This window comes from Aedes aegypti, unplaced genomic scaffold (genome assembly GCF_002204515.2).
Source record: "Aedes aegypti strain LVP_AGWG unplaced genomic scaffold, AaegL5.0 Primary Assembly AGWG_AaegL5_hic_scaff_1230_PBJ_arrow, whole genome shotgun sequence".
Lineage (NCBI taxonomy): Eukaryota > Metazoa > Arthropoda > Insecta > Diptera > Culicidae > Aedes > Aedes aegypti.
In genome coordinates this window covers 3,208-24,376 of record NW_018734657.1, presented here as the reverse complement: position 1 = coordinate 24,376, position 21,169 = coordinate 3,208, and the positions used below count along the sequence as shown (strand labels likewise).

The window sequence follows — 21,169 nt, the reverse complement described above, 5'->3', positions numbered from 1 at the left end:
TACTCGATATTCGGAATGGTATAATAATTCCAAACAAACACTGTTTTCTATTATTTACAATATCCAGCTGCTATATTTATTTATAATCTTTCTTCAGTCACCAACCGAACATAACTGCCTCCTAAACTCAATGACTACTCTGATCGATCCAATCTCTATGCAAGGTGTAGGACCCTACAATCCCCTTTAGCTTTTATTATGTTAATGTGGTATACATTTTATAATTTAGAAACGTTCAAAAGATTTTCGTTCAACTATACAATTCGTCACTGTTATAATTCATTTTTTTCCTAAAAATCTCACTGCCATATTTCAAATGTTATATCTACTACAACCCTCCTTAAGTACTGAATTATCGTTTCCAATATATCTAGTTTATTGTTGAGTTATTCCTATTTACTTGAAGCAACTCACATTATTATGTATCCGCTAGAAATCAAGACCAACATTTATTTATAATTATTGTTTTCTCGGGCCCCGTGCGTCGCAGCTAATATGTGAATAGTGCGCTGTGTTCATAAAAATCGTAAGAATGCAGCGCCACACTAAAAAACTGATTTCAAAATGCGGCGAGTTGAGGCGCGTCGCGAGTCTCGCTGGCGCGATCCGGTTTGGTGGCGGTGCGACAATATCAAAACTCACGCTCGATATCACGTTTTCTTTCTTTGTTCTTTGTGTTGTTTTATTATCATCGTCATAATCATATGCTGCTGTTGGCCAAGAATATCCAATTATTCCGAAATGTATGTTGTATCTTCTTCCTTCTAATGAAAGGTTTCAAAGTTTTAGCTAAAATAGAATCCTTATTAAATGATGTTCTTTTATTGAGTATTTACAACCCTTTGTCCAATAGCAAACTTATTTCATATATTTGTTTCCTTGTCGTCTATCTTGATTGACCTTAACTTTATCGTTCTTCTTCTAATTTTTCTTCTTCTTGGTATTACGTGCTCACTGGGACAAAGCCTGCTTCTCAGCTTTGTTCGTTGACCAATTCCGCAGTTATTATCTGAGAGCTTTCTTTGCCAAAGTTGTCATATCCACAACTTTTCAGCGTATAAATATTTGCTTCGTTTATATCTCAGTCCAGCGATGAGATACAAAATTGGTGTCTTCGACAAAGTTGCGCAACTAAATAATACCTATTCGCACAGAACCTTATAAATTCGGAAACACTCCCAAGATGGCGCTAGTGAGCCAAAATTTTATATGCTTATATCTTAGTCCAGTTATGAGATACAAAAATGGTGTCTTCGACAAGTTGAACAACTAAATAATACCTATTCGCATAGAACCTTATAATTTCGGAAAACACTACCAAGATGGCGGTAGTGAGCCAAAACTTTATTTGCTTATATCTTTGTCCAGTTATGAGATACAAAAATGGTGTCTTCGACAAAGTTAAACAACTAAATAATACCTATTCGCATAGAACCTTATAAATTCGGAAAACACTCCCAAGATGGCGCTAGTGAGCCAAAACTTTATTTGCTTATATCTTAGTCCAGTTATGAGATACAAAAATGGTGTCTTCGACAAAGTTGAACATTAAATAATACCTATTCGCATAGAACCTTATAAATTCGTAAAACACTCCCAAGATGGCGCTAGTGAGCCAAAACTTTATTTGCTTATATCTTAGTCCAGTTATGAGATACAAAATTGGTGTCTTCTATAAAGTTGATCAACTAAATGAGAACTATTCGCCTAAAACCTTATTTGTTCGGAAAACACTCAGAAGATGGCGCTAATGGTCGAACATTTCGATTGTTTATATCTCAGTTCAGTGATGAGATACAACATTGGTGTCTTCGACAAATGTGTTCAACTGAATGAGATCTATTCGCCCGAAAACTTATTAGTTCGGAAAACATTCACTAGATTGCGCTAGTGGGCAAATATTGTATTTGCTTGCATCTTAGTTCTGTTATGAGATATAAAATTGTTGTCTTCAACATTGTTGAACAACTAAATGATACTTAGTCACATAAAACCTTATAACACTCACAAAATGGCGCTAGTGGGTAAAGATTTTATTTGCTAATATCTCAGTCAAGTGATTAGATACAAAGTTTGTGTCATGGACAATGTTGAACAACTAAATGAATCCTATTCGCCTAAAACCATATTTGTTCGGAAAACACTCACAAGGTGGCGATAGTGGTCAAATATTTTTTTTTATATATCAGTCCAGCGATAACACTGAAAAAAATCGAACTCTCGAAATTGGTATCTTCGACAAAAGTGTTCAACTACAGTCGCCTCTCCACATCTCGATATCGAAGAGACCATCGAGATAGGGAGAGATCGAGACAAAGAACACATTTTTAACGAATACTAGATTGAAAACCACTCCGTTACAGGGAAATTAAAAACAAACAAACGTCCCAGGTAACCATAGGCCGTATACCGGGCCCAATCCCCCATATACGGCTTATATAGTGCTATTTAACGGCTTATTAGCATTATATCAGCCTTAAATCAACATTTTGGCCCAATATACGGCTTATTGGTTACCTGGGGTGCCTTCGTGTTCCCGAACTGTTTTGAATCAATAAAATCGGGTCCAGTAACCTTTGATAATGGGCATATCGACATACGGAGAGGTAATCGGGAGCAAACATTAACTAGGAACACATCGAGATAGGAAGATATCGAGATATAGCGGATATCGAGATACGGAGAGTGAAAATGTATGCAGAGTGAAGGGACCGAAGAAATCATCAACATAGGGAGAGATATCGAGATATAGAACATCGAGATGTGGAAAGTCGACTGTAAATGGGATCTATTCGCCCAGAAACATAGTAGTTTGGAAAATTATCCCAAGGTGGCGCTAGTAGACAAACATATTATTTGCTTTCATCTCAATCTAGAGATTGGATACAAAATTAGTGTTTTTGACAAAGTTGGAGAACTGAATGAAACCTATTCACCTGGAAACTTATTACTTCGGAAATCACCTAAATGGCACTACTGGGCACACATTTTATTCGCTTATATATCAGTCCACTGATTAAATCCAAAGAAAGCTATTCGCCTAAAACCTTCTTAGTTCGGAAGTCATTCTCATGATTGAAGTCCAGTGATGAAAAATTTGGTATCTTCGAAAACGATGATCAACTCAAGGAGATATTTTCGCAAAAAAAAAAAACATATTAGCTGGGAATTGCTTTTATGTGCGAAACATCAAGGAAACAACCAATAAGAAATTGGTCTGCCTAGATCAAAAACAATGAATACTTACTATCGATTTGAGCAACAATCGCTTATTTCGGATGCTCCTTACATTTTTAGATGAACCTTGACACCATTTAGATCTTTTGATCTTTTGAAGGGAGCGAAGAACAAAATAAAACGACAAATTTACTTTTCCATCCATGAACTTAACTCCAAGGGTGAAGAGCGGCTGTCAAATGAGAGTAAAATTGAATAGCCGCCAACCTAAGTCCAGAACCAGTTTTAAGACTTAAGCGTGGAAAAGTAAAAATTATTATTCGCAAAATTACAGGTAATAAATGCGCTTGAAAGATATTGTTTGCAAGCAGTTTTTTAATACGCGCTACTGCAGTGCGTTGTTGCCAATTTAATCAGAAAATTCTACTTAATTCCCAAAATGAATGTTTTCGAGAAAATTGATTACGCCTTCATCATTGTTTGGTCGTATTTTTGTATGGTTCTTTACTTTTTAGAACCAGCGACACGTTGAGGTAGCAGTGGAGAGCCTTCCTTGCTGAACTCACTCGGTCCAAGAATTGTGACATTTGAGCTGACACGCTTCAGTATGCTCCCCAGGTATTCTGGCCAGCTCTAGTGTCAAAAATCTTGGACCGCGTGGATTCGGTTCTATCGGTGAATAAGACTATATGCATCAGTGATGCAGTAACTTCAACGTTATAGCCGAATAATGTTGGTTTCAAATATTCACATCTGTAAAGCATGTAATAGTTGGAGTCCAATATATGACTGTCATTGGACTGAAGGACTAATTTTTGATCAGCACTAACGAAATTCTGATATTGCCAAATATATATTTCGATCACTGTCAGATCCGAGTCACATTCTATACTAATAACTTGACCCAGAAAAAAATATTTTGATAGTTATGTTTCCATTACCAGCTGGCATGTTTTATATAATCTTTATGAAGACTATTCTGAAATATCTGTAGGTTTTTTTCTAAATCAGAATATTGATGTAAGATTTTATTTTGTTTTTGGTATAAATGGTTTAAGTGTGCATAATTGTACATGTACATGTATGGAAATGTATGTATGTCTGTATCTTACTTCCGTGGTAGAGCAGAAAATTGAATTGAAGTCACTAAATGATTTAGTTCTGGCATGCACCTTTCGCCTCTGAAATTTGTATTCTTTATGTTGCAATTTCTTTATCAGGATACGTCCATAAATTACGTCACGCAAAGTTTTGCCATATTCATCCTCCTCAATTTTCCTCTGTATCACATTTTTTGTATGGATCCCAATTTTTATATGGGTAGTCACGTTTCATTGTAACCCCCTCCTTCCTCTTCTGTACGTGACGTAATTTATGAATTACCCCTCACCAGCAGTTTTTTCCAACTTGTTTATATTGTAATGGGTCGGAGAGCATGAAAATATCTTTGATTAATCTTGAAAATAAACTTATTGAACAGCTAGATATGGACGACACAATTTCAAGAATTTTTTTGGATCCCCACCATAGACTTTTTTTGGTGAAATAAGGTTTAATTTATGAGAATACGACTATGAATAACAAAAACGGAGCTGAATTCCAATTGTGAGATACCTTGGGCGTTAACGGGTTAAGGAAAGATCCTGCACCGACCGGTAATCGAAGCCAGACACCTTCAGCATGGCTTTGCTTTGTAGCCGCTAACTCTAACCACTCGACTAAAGAAGACCCTAATCGTGCTAAATACCTGTGAAAATAAACTGAAATTTCGTGAATCTATTAGCGATATCATGCTTGTCATGAATGCGGTCTACACTATATACATCTTCGTGTTTTCTCTTTTGTTTTCCACAAAAACAAATAGAACCAAAATTTGACCCTCGTAAATATAAAATCTCAAAAAACAAATTAAACATATATGAATATTTTACTGTAGTTGTATGTAAAATTTCTTATGAATTCTGACCTTTCAACTTTTATTTAATTGAAATATCCGTAGAACACTTTGAACACAGAATAAAGACACGTATATTTCAAAAAAAAAAAAAAAAAATAACGACAAACTCGACTTGATGGAAATGAACAATAAATGAGATCTCCAGAAAAATGTTGAAAATCAACGTAATTGTTGATTAATATAAGTATGTGGAGTTTTACTACAGTAAGCACACAAAAATATTGTTTATATTATAATTTATATATTGATTCTAATTTAAGAGTCTAATTTTTTTTCGCTATATTGTACAATAACCATCAAATGAAACAAATCGTCTTCTGGAGTTTTGAGAAGACTAGCACTGGACAAATATCTTTATTTTTTCAAACTCGGCTGGATCTGAAAATAGTTCAAACAATATTTTGAACGCTAGGTACTAGTTCAATATCAACCTCATCATCTTGGTAAATACATTCAACGCCATTGGCCAAAAACCAACAATCCACCAATACATTGAATTATACAAGTTCTGTTACATAGCACTCTAAACGTTACTGGTTCAACATTCTGTACAACTTACAACTTCTGTACATTTTACATTCAATAAATTCTGCACATGGTGAACGATACCGTATAATACGAATTCAATATCGTTAAGAAATACGTATCCAATCTCCCAACACTGTTTTATCTTTCAGTCCATGTATACGATCTTTACTCATTATTTTCATTTTCTTTCATGAATGTTATCGGATTTTTCAAAATCTAATAACAATTAGAGTACTAGTTCTATGCATTTTTTTATTCTTATGTATTCCATGCTCCATTTTCCATTTTTTTTTATATTCCATAAATGCAACCGACTAATCTAAATTCAAAAACATAACGGTTTTACATCATTCCATGAACGCTACTTATTCAATTAGTTTTATAGCGCTATTGGTTCGATCCAATCCTTTAACGTTCATCTCAAGTCACTCCATACGTTGCTGGTTTAACTCAATTCATGAATAATACATATCCAATCTGCTCAAACGTTAATCCACTTAATGAACGCTACTGTTTCAGTCCTACTGATTCAATGAAGTCCATAAACGCAACACATTTAACTCTACCAACTCAACTCAATTCCCACCGTGAATGCTCCTGGTTCAATTTAGTTCCATAGTTGCAATTGGTTTATCTTACATCATAAACGCTACTGGTTGAACTTACTTTCTGAACACTGCTAATTGAATTCACTCCATGAAAGCTACTGTTGTGTCTAGATCAATGAACAGTTTCATCAGTCCATGATCGCTTCTGGTTCAAGTCAATCCATGAACGCTACTGATTATATCCTCCCTTATGAACGCTTCTGGTTCAAGTCAATCCATGAACGTTACTGGTTCTATTCTCATTTTTAAACGCTTCTCGTTCGTTCGTCTGGATCACTGAATGGTTTAGCATTTCATGAACGCTTTTAACATTAATTGGCGCTAGTATAAATCTTTCGTGTCGATATTTTTTATAGCATGCGAATTAATGCCCTGATACTGTCACAAACATGGAAAAAATAATAAAGGTAAAAATAAAACACCCATTTATTTTATTGAACAAATCAATAATCGTACTTAATACACGTACAAAAACCGAGTAGCTCATTTTCGATTTCTTTCTTAGTAATCAGCAGCGCACAGTGGCGGTCCTTCATACAAAGGTCGGACAAAACCTCAAATACGTCCCAAATCGCATGATAGTGGTAATCTAATAACTATATTGGATACCTGATATCACCCCTTGGAAAAAAAATGTGAAATTATAAATTCGATTTTCAAGTGAAATTTGTCCAAATTTGGATCTTTCATCCAATCGAATAAAAAGGCTAGTATTACAAAAATATTGGTTGTTATGCAGTAATCTGTGCATAAATCAGAAATTTTATTGTCGCGCGCCCACCAAATCGGAACGCGCGTGTGGGACACGCGACCTGTGACTTGTTCCCGACATAACTATTATAGAACACAGCGCACTATTCAAATATTAGTCGCGACGCTTGGAGATTCAGAAAAAATATATTTAAAAAAATGTTTGTCCTTTTTTCTGTCGGATCCATAATAGTAAAGTTTTAAACGAGTTATGACGCATCATACAGATTTAAATGATGAAATAAATAAATTATAATGAAAAATGAAAATGGAATTTTCACTTCTAGGGGGCAAGATGGGCAAGAAAAACTATTGCACGTCTGAAAGTATGAGTACTTGGCTGGTTCATAGTGAGTGACTAATTTTCCCGAAACACTTCACCTAAAACGGACTATGTATTGAAAATTTGCCAAAATTTTGAAGAAAGTTTGTAAAAACATTTTTAGCTACAAATAACATCTTAATGTGTTGAAAAGTATGTGATTATAGTCAAATCAAATACTTTAGACTACGCTTTCAAATGAAACCTATTGAGCTCAAGTCGGTTAAGATTTCATTGAGATACAGCTGTTTGAAGTTTGCTCGATGAACCATAGGCCTATGCACGGGTTCACAATTAAATAGTCAAATTTTTTTTTTTTTTTTTTTTTTTTTTTTTTTTTTTTTTTTTTTTTTTTTTTATCACACTATTCTACACCCTGCAAATTATTTATTTATTGTGTAAACGTCTTCGGTAATACTACCGTACAGACTAATTAATTAAACTATATTCTTAATCCTAGCTCTAAAACAATCTTTTGACACATTAAAATCAAACATTTCACAAACAGAGTTAAAATTCCTCAAACAAGTGGTAAAAGGGTCATGATATCCGTAACTCGTTCTATGTAAAGGGATGGCGATGAGGGTTGTATGCCGCAGTCTACGATTGGGAACGCTTAGTTGCACTTCGCAAAGAAGATCAGGGCAGTCGATGTTATTCGTCAGGATATCGTGTACAAGTAGTCTTTGAAGCTTTAGCCTTCTGTTTGAAAGTAGCTCCAGATCCACTAGCTGACAACGTGCGGGATAGTCCGGTAGGTTGATTGGATCGTTCCAAGGTAGGCGGCGAAGAGCAAAACGGATAAATGATTTTTTGTACTCGTTCTATCCGAATAATTAGGGATGTGTGGTATGGAGCCCATACAGGAGCAGCATACTCTAAAACACTGTGCACAAGGGCACAGAACAAAGCTTTTAAAGCGTACACATCGGTGAACTGCGATGCATTTCTTCGGATAAACCCAAGGACTGAAAAGGCTTTGGCGGTGATAACTGTAATATGCTCGTTAAAGCGCAATTTTGAGTCTATTACCACTCCTAGATCGCGAATTGACCCAACACGCTCCAGAGTTGTTCCATTTATAGCGTATGTGTAGTTGATCGAAGACAAGCTGCGGCAAAATGTTATGACTTTACACTTTCCAATATTGAGCGTCATTCCGTTTTCGATACACCATTGAAGAAGCGAGTCAATGTCGTCTTGTAAAGCAACGCAGTCGAGAGTAGAGTTGATCACTCGGAAAATTTTGAGGTCGTCAGCAAAGCATAGTCTCCCAGATGAAAATCGATGACACAGGTCGTTAATGTAGAGTACAAAAATCAGTGGTCCCAATACACTGCCTTGTGGCACACCGGAAGGAATGCTGAAGGTACTGGATCGCGAAGAGTTTACTTTAACGAAAGCTTTTCTATCAGTGAGATAGGACAAAATCCAGTCAGATATCCAATCGGGAAAACCCATATGTCTCAGCTTTTCAACAGCGTACAAATGCGGAACAGTGTCAAACGCCTTGGAGAAGTCCACGTATATTGAGTCTACTTGCTTCCGCCGTTCGATCTCACGAAACAGTACATTAGTGTAACATAAGAGGTTGGAAGTTGTCGAGCGGTGAGGAATGAATCCATGTTGGTACTGAGAAATAATCGATATTGATGCAGACATTACAACTTTATGTACCATAGATTCCAGCATTTTTCCGAGGCAGCAGAGAATTGAGATTCCTCGGTAGTTTTCCACAAGACGAATGCTGTCAGATTTGTAAACCGGAACCATTGTAGCAATTTTCCATAATTGAGGAAACGTGTTCTCATTGAGTGATCGATTGAAGAGTAAGGTCAACGGTGCAACCAAAGACGAAGCACAGCTTTTCAACAGATGGGGAGTCAAGCCATCTACCCCAGCACCTTTTGTTGTATCTAAGCTAAGTAGGGCATTCAATACTTCTTGATGAGAAAACTGGAAAAGGCGGGATATGAATGTTGTGAGTTCGTACGTTTTGGAAGCATCCCCGGTAGACACGAGGCGATGTGGCACAGTACACGCTTTGGAAAAATTTCGCAAAATAGTTCAGCGGCTTCAACATGTGGTGGTGGCATTAATGTCCCCGTAAGTAACGTTGTTCGGGATACCATGGCTTGCTTTTTTGTGCCTTCATATGCTTCCAGAACTTCGAGGGGTTGTTTTTGGCGGTAAGCTGCAAATTCTCAAGATACCTGCGATAGCTCATATCGATAAGCTCATTATAAGAGGATTCCACTAGGCAAAGCAGATTCCTGTTTTCAACCGTTTTGCTAGCAAAATATCGTTTACGAAACTTTTCTCAGTCTGTTGCGCATGTTTCTCAATTCTGGATTCCACCACGGTTTTCTATCAACACCAAGATTAACGCATCGGCGACGAGGGATGACTGAGCGGAGTATTTCGTACATTTTGTCGTAAAACAAGCCGACACTTTCATCAACGGAGTGACCAAGTAGTTGATTATCCCAATCAACCGAATCCAGTAAGTTATTAAGCGAGGAAAAGTTACATCGTCGGAAATCGAGGCCCAAGATATTCGGGTCTGGGTCAAGCTGACTGGGTGCGGAAAAGCAAACATCAATTTGTAAAACAAGCGGCGGATGATGGTCATCAATTGGCAGCAGCGGTAAAACTGGCTGCGATAATTCGGATATGTCCGAGAAGTTTGTAAAAACTAAATCAAGAATTCGATGACTCCGGTTTGTGAAGGAGTTAATCTGCACCAGCCCACAGGCCATGATTGATTCTGTCAAAGAAACTTCTTGTTCGCTGGACGCATTTGTAGGCAGGTAACCATTTTACATCTTCATCAAAGCTTCACTGTAAATGAGGAAGATTGTAGTCACCAAATACCAAGATCACATCGTTGTTTGACGTTGAGTCGGATACGCGCTGAACGGCAGCAGAATGAGTAGAATACAAACTTGGTTCGGAATTTGGACGGAGGTAAATTCCGAAGATATTCAACGTTTGGTTAGGAAGCTCCACACATACTGCCACTTGCTCAAGGTCAGCACAATCGGACAATGACACTTCTGTACACTGCAAATCGCCTTTGACTGCGACAAGCACCCCACCACCTCTTGATAAATTGCTTGTAGTCTTATTGCGGTCACAACGAAAGATTGTGTAATCAGATGACAGTTCCGAGTTACTTATATCAGGCCGAAGCCACGTTTCTGTGAGAACAACAATGTCGTAGTCACAACTTGACAACCGCAATTTTAAATCGTGTGTCTTAGTACGTAGACCTCTGACGTTTTGGTAGTAAACGCAGAGGGTTTAGCGGTGTCGTGTTATTTATGGGATTAATGTTTGATATTTAAACCTTTTATGATTTCTATTATTTCAGAGTGTATCGCACTTCGAAGGCCACCAAGCAGTAGTTCCAAACTGGGAGGGAGGCACCGATATTACACACGAAATATGACACAAAAGTTATTTTGAATTGCAAGAGAACTCCAGCTTGCCAACGACAATCAAGGCAGACTTGATGAAAATCGCTAGTTTTCTTATGTTGTGTTCCTTCCATCGTTCTGGACAAACATGGGAAAAGGGCCAAAGTTTTCTGTGCATTTAATTTTCGTTTTTATTGGAAAAAGTAAAATAATGCGTATTTGAACACTTTATATTCAATCAGGATAAAAGGTGCTATTGTGACATTACTTTTGAATAAGCATGAATACCCAATTAACCACGAGCATTATAAAATTGCACTTATTCTACTACATATCAACAACATTGCTTTTATTCAGCAAATTTCAAGAGCTGTCAAGCAATAAAGCATTAACCCTGCATTGCGAATGTATCAATGCACTTATATCACTTTATGAATTGCACTGCTACCCTTATATCACTTTATAAATTGCGTGATTGCTTTATCGACATTCTTGCATTAGTTCAACTGTAAAAGTGCCCATTTCCACTTTAAGACTACTTTAATGGTAGGCTTACGGTAATGCAGCTTGCAGGTGACGTCATCAAGACAAAACTGCTTGCAGGAGATCAGAGTGCCAACGTCGGGGGCCCGCATTGGCTAGCAACAGCATGGCCGGAAATCAATCAAGCAAAGTGAAAAAAACGAATCCATTATCAAGCAAAGGTCCGTAATGCAGGCGCTGTCACAAAATTCGGCCACATTGCAAGAGAGTGCTCGACAAGAGAGCCGTAAAAAAAGCGACGGAAATGCCTGGTGCACGGTGATGTCAGCGGTTGAAGAGGACGATAACGATTGGTATTTCGACTCGGGAGCATCCAATCATTTTACGAAGTCAGCGCAGCATCTGGAGGAGTTTCCGCAAGTGTTATTGCCGCATACCGCGGTGCGATGAAGATTATTGCCAAAGGAAGCATGAAATTGAAACCCGCATGCTGGCCGAACGACCCCTGGCGATTACGGTGGATGAGGTGCAAGTGATTCCCCGATTTGTCATCGAATTTGCTTTCGGTGAGCCAAATAGTGCAACGAGGACACACGGTAACATTCAACAAGGATGGCGTAGGATGGTAGTAGGAAGCGTGACCTGTTCAAGTTGGACCTGGTGCAGTCTTCAAGAGCACTGGCATGTGCATCGAATGAAACTGCAGCTCTGTGGCACAAGGGACTTGGTCACATCAACTACGACAGCTTACATCGGATGAAGCGTGGCTTGGTTTCTGGAATTGAATATGCAGAGCCGCCCAGGAGCAACGACAAGTGCAAGGTTTGTTCTATAAGGTAAGCAGACACGTTTACCATTTAGCAAATACGGTTCACGAGCGTCGGATGTACTGGAGGTGGTCCATTCGGATATCTGCGGGCCGATGGAGGGTCCCATCGTTGGGTGGCAGCCGCTACTACTTGACCTTCACAGATGACAAGTCCCGTGGAATCTTCGTATATTTCCTGGAAGAGAAATCAGCGCAGAATGTATATGAAGCTTTTTGAAAATTTCCGTTGCATGGCTGAGCGACACTCTGGGAAGAAACGGAAGACGATACGCACCGATAACGGTAAAGAATTCACGAATCGGAAACTGGAGGACCATTTGATGCGTTTGGGAATCCGTCATCAAACAACGGCGGACTACACTCCTGAGCAGAATGGTCTGGCGGAGCGAGTCAACAGAACCATCGTCGAACGAGCGCGATGTATGCTTTTCGAAGCGAATCTCCAGAAAGTGTTTTGGGCAGAAGCTACAGCGACAGCAGTCTACTTCATCAATAGGTCTCCTACCAAAGGACACTCGGCGACCCCAGATGAAGTTTGGAGCGGTAGGAAACCAAATCTGGCGCACGTTCGTGTTTTCGGTTCGAAGGTAATGGCACACGTTCCGAAGCCGAAGCGCAAAAAGTGGGATGCAAAGGCATTCGAATGTATTCTCACTGGATTTGACGAGGATACAAAAGCATATCGTCTGTGGGATCCGAAATCGAAGAAAATCATCAAGAGTCGAGATGTTACCTTCGTGAGTGAAGCAGGAGAGAAACCATCGTCTTCCAACAGCATGCAGGTTGCAGCCCGGAGCGAAAAGTCGTACGACTAGACCTGGGCGATCCGTTTCCGATACATGAGGATCCGAACCGGTACGAACAGTAGCAATCGACGTCGAAGATGGAATAGTGCCTGGGGAAGAACATCAAATCAAACTCTGAAGATGAAGAATTTCTAGATCCAATTCGTGACGTGACAAACTCTGCGCTCCCTCCGCGATCATCTTCAAATCTGCCCGAGTCACAGGCGTTGAGGCGCAGTGGACGGGAGCGCTACCTGCCAGGCAAGTTTAAAAGATTTTTTTCATTCCGAGTAGAGGACTCTCTTCCGATCGATTTTCAGACAACCAACCCGAGTCTGATATCTACGTGGACGCAGGAAGCGCCATCGACCTTCCTGGACCCGTAGCTAGTGACCGGCAACAAGGACTAGCAGCCAGGTGTCAACCATCAACCGATGGTGATCCACGTACTCCGTCCGAAGCATTGAGGGGACCTGAAGCGAAACTGTGGAAGCAAGCAATGGACGACGAATATCGAGCTCAGATCGAGAACAACACGTGGGAGCTGGTCGAGCTACCTCCGGGCCGAAAAGTGATCGGCTGCAAGTGGATCTCGATCGGCGTCATCATTCCATCGCTTCAAACCAAGCTGCAGAAATAGACGATCGCACCACGCCGCTACATTCTGTCCTCGCAGCTAGAACAGCAGAAAGGAGATTGTAGGGTATTGTTTCCTCTCCAGTCGTATACCATCCGCACTACTTGGTTGCTGTTAGTCCCCGTTGTTTGAGTGATATTCCCACAGTGGTCTCGAAGTGTACTTCCGCTCAATTAATTGACATATTTTTGATTATTTTTCCAAAACATTTTGTTGAAGTAATATTCACACACCGAGTGACACAGTGGTCTCGAAGTGTTTTATTGCGCAATTTTTTTTTTGTTTTTTTTTCTTAATACCTATATTTTTTTGTAAATATATATATTATATATATATATATATATATATATATATATATATTATATATATATATATATATATATATATATATAATATTATATATAGATATATATACATATTATATATATATATATATATAGATATATATATATATATATATATATATATATATATATATATATATATAATATATAGTATATATATATATATATATATATATATATATATATATATATATATATATATATATATATATATATATATATATATATATATAAGTTACGGAAGTAAACGGAGTAGCACGAGGTCACACCTGGCAACCACCCAATGAGAGGAACGCATTCTCCAACAACAGGTAGCGAAACTGCAACACCAGCAGTCTGAACTGCAGCGCATAATTCAACAATTGGAAGAACAACAGTCGACGACGGCGTAACACGACACCATCCGGTGGAATTCAACGTGGTCCAGAGTCCGTGGTACAGAGTCCGAGTCAAAGTTGAAAAGTGTAGCGTTAGGGACCAGGTAGCTAGGGGCGAATACGAACAATAAATCAGTCTAGTTTCAGTGTCTCAAACCGTGTAGATCGTTTTTAGTTTTTTAAAAAGACATATTTGAAAGTCCAACTGGTAATTGGCGCAGTCGGTAGGATGAAGTAGTGCCGTGAGTGAAAAAAGTGTGTAGTGAATTCGACCGGCCGACAAAGGTCAAGAAGGAATATCTTCGATTCAAGGAGGCATCTTCGAGGGAACATCGGAGACTTTGCGTTGAATCCCTGCACACCGGATTCATCGGACGGTAGACTGGAACCACGCTACCACACCCCATCATCCCAATTGTGCCGGTTTAGCACATCATCCGCGACGGCTTATCGCAAAAAAAAAATTGTAAGTAAGTTTTTTATTATCATTTTTAACAAACTAATAAAACATAAGGCGCAGTCGAAAGAAAAGTGAATACTAACAAATATTTAACTAACCCTGAGTGAGTGTTACCGTGAATACTACTAGCGAATGATAAATCTTTTAAATAATCCGTGAAGAAAACAAGTGAATTACATTTTTAGTGAACGAATAGTTAATCCTTTAGGTAGTGAGATTAGTGAAGTAACGGCGATTAGCGCACAAAATTTCTCCGGTTAACAATAATTTTTAATTAGGCGAACCAAAATCCTCGCATCAATCGATCGGGATTTTGAGAATTAAGAGAATTCCTTTTCGGAAACCGTTTCCAAATTTTTAATTCGTGAAGTTCATGCAAACAAGAAGAATGACGGAAGAGCTATCGAGACAAATCGAACAGCTCACCGCTCAACTTACAGAACAGAGGTTGCAGATCGCCTCACTCTCACAAGAACGCGAAGACAGCGAAGAGGCCTGCACCAAACCGTTCGATTGAAGCAACTAGCTGCCAACTCGAACAGCAGAGGGTTGCAAATAGCCTCGCTTGACGCAAAGCCAGATTAGACGAACTGGAAATAGGACCCTCTAGGATGGTAACAACACCAAACAGAGTGGCTTCCTTTAACCCGTCTCGTGTTCCGGACTCAATCAAGCTGATTGTTCCGTATAAAGGAGATAAGAAATCTCTATCAGCGTGGATAACTTCTGTAGAGAAGAAGCTTGAGCACGCAAAGAGTCTCTGCTCCTCTACTGTGGAAATTGACGATGTCATGCCACTATGGGTGAGCGTAATCCGAGACAAAATTACAGACGAACTTGTAACAAAAATATAATAAAATTTTATCAGAATATGATATGCATATCATATTATGATATAATTTTGTTAGGCTCCGTTATCCATACAACATAATAAAACAGAAATATAACATAATGTGTTTTATTTCCTTTTAGTTATTATTTTGTTCATTTTTAAACAACTTTGTAGCAAAATAAATAGATACCCGACTAGAGGCTGTAACAAAAATATAATAAAATTTTATCAGAATATGATATGCATATTCATATTTTGATATAATTTTGTTAGGCTGTTATCCATAGAACATAATAAAACAGAAATATAACATAATGTGTTTTATTTCCCTTTAAGATATTTTTTTGTTCATTTTTAACAACTTTATAACAAAATAAATAGATAGTTACCCGACTAGAGGCTTGTAACAGAAATATAATAAAATTTTATCAGAATATGATTTGCATATCATATTATGATATAATTTTGTTAGGCTCCGTCATCCATAGAACATAATAAAACAGAAAATATAACATAATGTGTTTTATTTCCCTTTAAGATATTTTTTTTGTTTATTTTCAACAACTTTATAACAAAATAAATAGATAGGTCACCAACAGAAACATCAATTGTGACAGCACATACATCTCTGGTAGTTAACTCAGAAATGAGTGTAGCAACGATTGCTTTATTAACGAGTACGCATGCGCGGGGCATGGAGCGCGAGTTTGCCATTTCAAGTTTGCTGAAAGTAGCAAAAACTGGGTCCACAAGGTTACCTAGATAGAAGTTCCCTCTACGAAAGTAGGGTTCTTGAACTAGCGCCACTTGGGCTGCACCATTTTGCATGAGTCTGCAAAGATTGATCGTTGCCGTTCTTTTATGCTGAAGATTGATCTGAGCTAACCTAACCGTAGCCACTACCCAAACTAGGCAGGATTAAGCTTTTTGTAATCTTCAACACGAAAAAGACCACCAACGAAAAAACCAGATCGGTATCTATTTCAAGTCGCCAAAGGCGAAAGAGCACAGAATACACTGTGTAAAACGCATAATGCGAATCCATATAGGTGATAATTTAAATTAAATGTCAAGATATTCATAATCCCACCCTTATTGAGCCTCAGGATAGAGACTGAAGAAGGGCAGCCGATTATCTCGGAGAAACACAAGGTCACCTGCACCATTGCTCCGGGTAGCACAGGAAGGACTCAATACTGTGGAGGGCGCCCTGGTACCCCACAGGCTCCGTTAGCGGTTAGGTTTTATTTAGACCCCCCTAACCATTCATTCCTAGGCACGGTACGCATCACACCATAAATTAGGGGTCACCTGTGAGGTGGACTTTTACCACCGGAACAGGCAGTCCGTAGTGTTAATTCTTAGCCAGTTGAAACAACCGCTACCGACACTACGCGGCTATCAAGGCTGCTTGGGAAAAGGAGGTTAATATTGATGATTAACTCCTGACGTGCCCAAGCAGCCGAAAAAACTGTCGGAACTGCGCAACAGTATTGTGTATAATGGTTCGCGTTGAAAAAATGGGTTAACCAATGCGCAAAGTATGATTTTTGACCAACTTCGCCGCGTCACAGCTCGATTCTCAATAGTCAACTTTGCTGCGTCGCGAGTCACTTCGCTTCTTCTTCTTTCTGGCGTTACATCCCCACTGGGACAGAGCCTGCTTCTCAGCTTAGTGTTCTTATGAGCACTTCCACAGTTATTAACTGAGAGCTTACTATGGCAATGACCATTTTTGCAAGTGTAAATCGTGTGGCAGGTACGAAGATACTCTATGCCCTAGGATGTCGAGAAAATTTCCAACCCGAAAAGATCCTCGACTGGTGGGATTCGAACCCACGACCCTCAGCTTGGTCTTGCTGAAAAGCCTGCGTGTTTACCGCTACGGGCTATCTGGGTCACTTCGCTATAGTGCGCATCTATGCCCTCCGCCGTGTGCATTATGCGCACTATTGAGAATCGAGTTGTGACGCGGAAAAGTTGGTCAAAAGTCAAACTACGCACGTTGGTTAACCCATTCTCTAAAGCGAAGCAGTATTTATATTCTTTCACTACTGGACTGCGAAGTACGGCTTCATAAGTGCGAAAATGCGAATAAATAATAAGTCCAATAAGGTGGGGAACTATAGGCCTATTTACATGACGTCCCAAAACAGCTGATCGGGAAGCTCTTTGACAGTTCTTCTATATGAAAATGACAGCCACGTGTATGCACCGGTCCTCTACCGATGTAAACAAATGCATAGAAGGGCCTGTCACATGAAAAGCCCTATATATGAGAGATAAGCGGAAGTAAAATGGAATGATTTGGCAACAGACCAGCAATGCTGAGTTTGCTCGGCGTCGAGAATAATATTGTAACACGGACATGAACTCCTCATTGGTAAAAAGTGTATTTTGTTTCGTTATGAATCTTTGAGCTACATTTCCAAACTAATAAACAGCAGAAAAAATCAACAACTAAATCTTGCTTTGAAAAACATTCAAAAAAGAAAAATATTTCATATATTTTGCTTCATGCAAAACAATTAACGAAATAATTTCAAGCGAATTACTCAAAATAAATTCCAAACAAACATATTTAACGCATGTTCGTTTGGCTCACGCTTTGACAGCTGCTCGATTGGTTCACAATTTGACAGAAATGTAAGCTTCTGCGTATCTCTTTTGAAGGATCACTAGAGGATACTGTTTCAACCAATCTTAAATGATGGACAAAATATTTGAACTAGCATCAATTACCTTAATCATTTCCAAATGAGTGCATCTAAATTCACGACCGGGCCATCTGTAAGAATTATAAAATAAAGTTAAATAGTATCACGGAAGAAAATGGTTTACAAATAAATTTTAGTTTGTTTTATCGACTTTACTTTGAATTTTGCCAAACAAAAAGTTGGTTTGCTTTTGCTAGGTAAATGGTTTGGAAATCTCCAAATTCAATTAAATAAATATGTGTTTGCATTACGATTTAATTTTTCGTTTTATTTCGACAGTTCCAAAATTTTTGTTGCACTTTTAGTATGCTTAATTTGAATTCAATTACCCGGTCAACCATCCTATGAACTACTTTAAATATCTTTTTCCAATAATAAATATTTCTGTCGGTTGTTCTTTACTGTTAATTTCGTTACGTTTATTCAAGTATCTTCATCAATCTATAAAACCTTATGAGTAACTTTCTTTATCAAGCATGCATTATAAATAATCAAAGAAATGTTACGAAATTTCGTTCGATCATGTTTTATCGATTGAGCTTTAGTTACCTTCATGAATATTCATAGAAAATGAGTAACGTATGATGTCTAAGTAACGTTATATATTGACAAAGAAAAATGAAGCTTTATATCGAGGCACCTTTATCATTTTTTTCCGTATCGATTCGTAAAGCAACGTAAAGGTATTCTGGTACATCGTATGACAGGTCTCGATTGTTTTGATTTTCCATGGATCGGAATATTTAAGACCGAATATGATTCTTTTTCGGATTTTTTCCTTCAGATCCGAAACATTGCTAATCAGCATTTTGGATTATCACCTTACATAACCAGAAGGATGCTCTTAAATTGGTAGGTATTAAAGTAAATATGTATGCCTGCTGCTAGAGTACTGGCCATTCTCGAGGCCAACTCTTCCCCTGCATTGAGACAACAGATGGATCGCAATATCCATAGCTTATTGACTTCGCAGCAACAATCTACTGTTGTTATGAAATTTTAAATCATCTGTCTCGAACAATGACATATCCCGGTCAACCATATCTTTAAATTTCTTCACATTTATTTATATCGAGCTTTAAAGACGCTCATATGACAAATCGATAGCGATCGACAAAAAGAATCATATTCGGTTTCAAATATTCCCTTGGAAAATCAAAACAATTGAAACCTGTCATACGTAATACGATATACCAGAATACCTTTACGTTGCTTTACGAATCGATACGGAAAAGAATGATAATGGTGCCTCGATACAAAGCTTTATTTTTCTTTGTCAATATAGAGCTTAGTGACATTTGAACACACGTAGACTAGCATACGCTCGTCATACACAGTTTGTTTTTGTTTTCCTCAAAGAAACTTGCACACGCTTTCCAGACTCATCAAAATGCATATGGAAATATTACCCAATTTGAAAGATTTACACCCGGATTCTGGGTGTTTTTCGAGACAGAGTGCATATTGTTTTCCTCTAAGGTTCACAACTACTTCTACACTAGGGCACCCATACCATTGGGCGTGATAACCACTATACTGCTTCGCGACTAAAAATGGATGTTCGATTTTTGACCAACTTCGCCGCGTCGCACAGTGCTTCGTCCCTTGGACAAAAGTAAAAAAATCAACTTATATATACGACCGAATCAAGTAGGCCATGATGTTGACATATATTTTGGGAGTGTGGTATAGATACTAGCAAGTTTGTGCACTCATCAAAACAAACCAAAACACCACGTGTTGACAAGCTGTATAGTCGTTATATATTATTTAGTTTAGTGGTATGAATAAAAAACGTTGAACTTTACTACATGTAGCATCTACTCAAAAACAAAATCCACAAAGTTTACTACACTTTTGGTATGAATAAAAAACTTTTCGAACATGTAGTGCTTACTACTTTCGAACATGAGCAGTGACTGAAGTTGCATTCTGCACGTAAAGAACAATCTATTCAGAGTGACGCTTAAAATTAATACAATCATGCATATGAAGGAAATGCATTGAATTTAATCGATTACTCGACAATTTGCACAAAATCATGAAGGTGCTGTAATTTAACAAGATTTGTAGTGTAATTTTGCGATTAGTCTGGTATTCTCTTTATGTCCATGATTTTATGATGATGGTACATCAAAGAATTTTCTGAGTGGTTTTCGGTCTTCGCCAACGCCAGTGATTGATGATTTTTTATATTAGCTTAACATCTATAAAGAGATCTTGAGACTACAGCTATCAATTAGGAACTACATATTTTCTAGCACCAGTACTGAGATTCTTGTAAAATTGGGGTAGAATTTTGATTCTCCCCGTGTGTTTTCTTAACAGCATGTTGAATTCCGGAAAGTGTTTCTGTGATATTCTCGTTATTTTGGTGGGGTTTCTGATAGTATCCTTGGAATTTCTAGAACTTATATGTAGAGCTTTTTATGGGAATTGTAGTGATTCCATTGGTAGTCGTTAGGATTCAATGAGGATCTCTCCTAAAACACCAGGGTTCCCTTTGAAATTATAAAAATTCTTATAGATTTCACAAAAAATCCCATTGAAATCTATAAAATATTTATCGACATTCAAAAGCTTAAAGCTTTGCTTTGAAATTTCAACGGAACTGGAGATCAACGGAATCTTAAAGGTTTTTACAATAATTACAAAGATTGATTTTCAGAATTACAAATATTCATATAATAATTCGCAGGAATCCCACCGCAATCTCATAGATCTCACAGAAATACCGTCTCAAAGATACCCACAGAATAGGGTCCTAAAGCCCTGTCCCAATTTTAGAGCCAAACGCTTAAGTTTAGCGCAATAACACATGTTTACTCAATTTTCTAATGTTTTCCGTTTGTTTGAGTCCAAAAACATTTTTTTAGATTTTGTCACACTCCTTGGCTAAACTCAAATTTTGGGTTATTTTGTTTTCCGTGTCCCTTCCGAAATG

The 21,169-nt window shown here is 38.1% G+C and overlaps 1 long non-coding RNA gene across 1 annotated transcript; it reads right to left on the bottom strand.

Moving 5' to 3' along the window:
* Window positions 1–4,871: 4,871 nt before the first annotated feature.
* On the bottom strand, window positions 4,872–18,445 carry LOC110680364. Its single transcript, XR_002502844.1, has 2 exons — window positions 18,251–18,445; window positions 4,872–4,937 (listed from the first exon to the last, which is right to left on the bottom strand). It is a non-coding gene; the product is annotated as an uncharacterized LOC110680364 (long non-coding RNA).
* Between the last annotated feature and the right edge of the window lie 2,724 nt (window positions 18,446–21,169).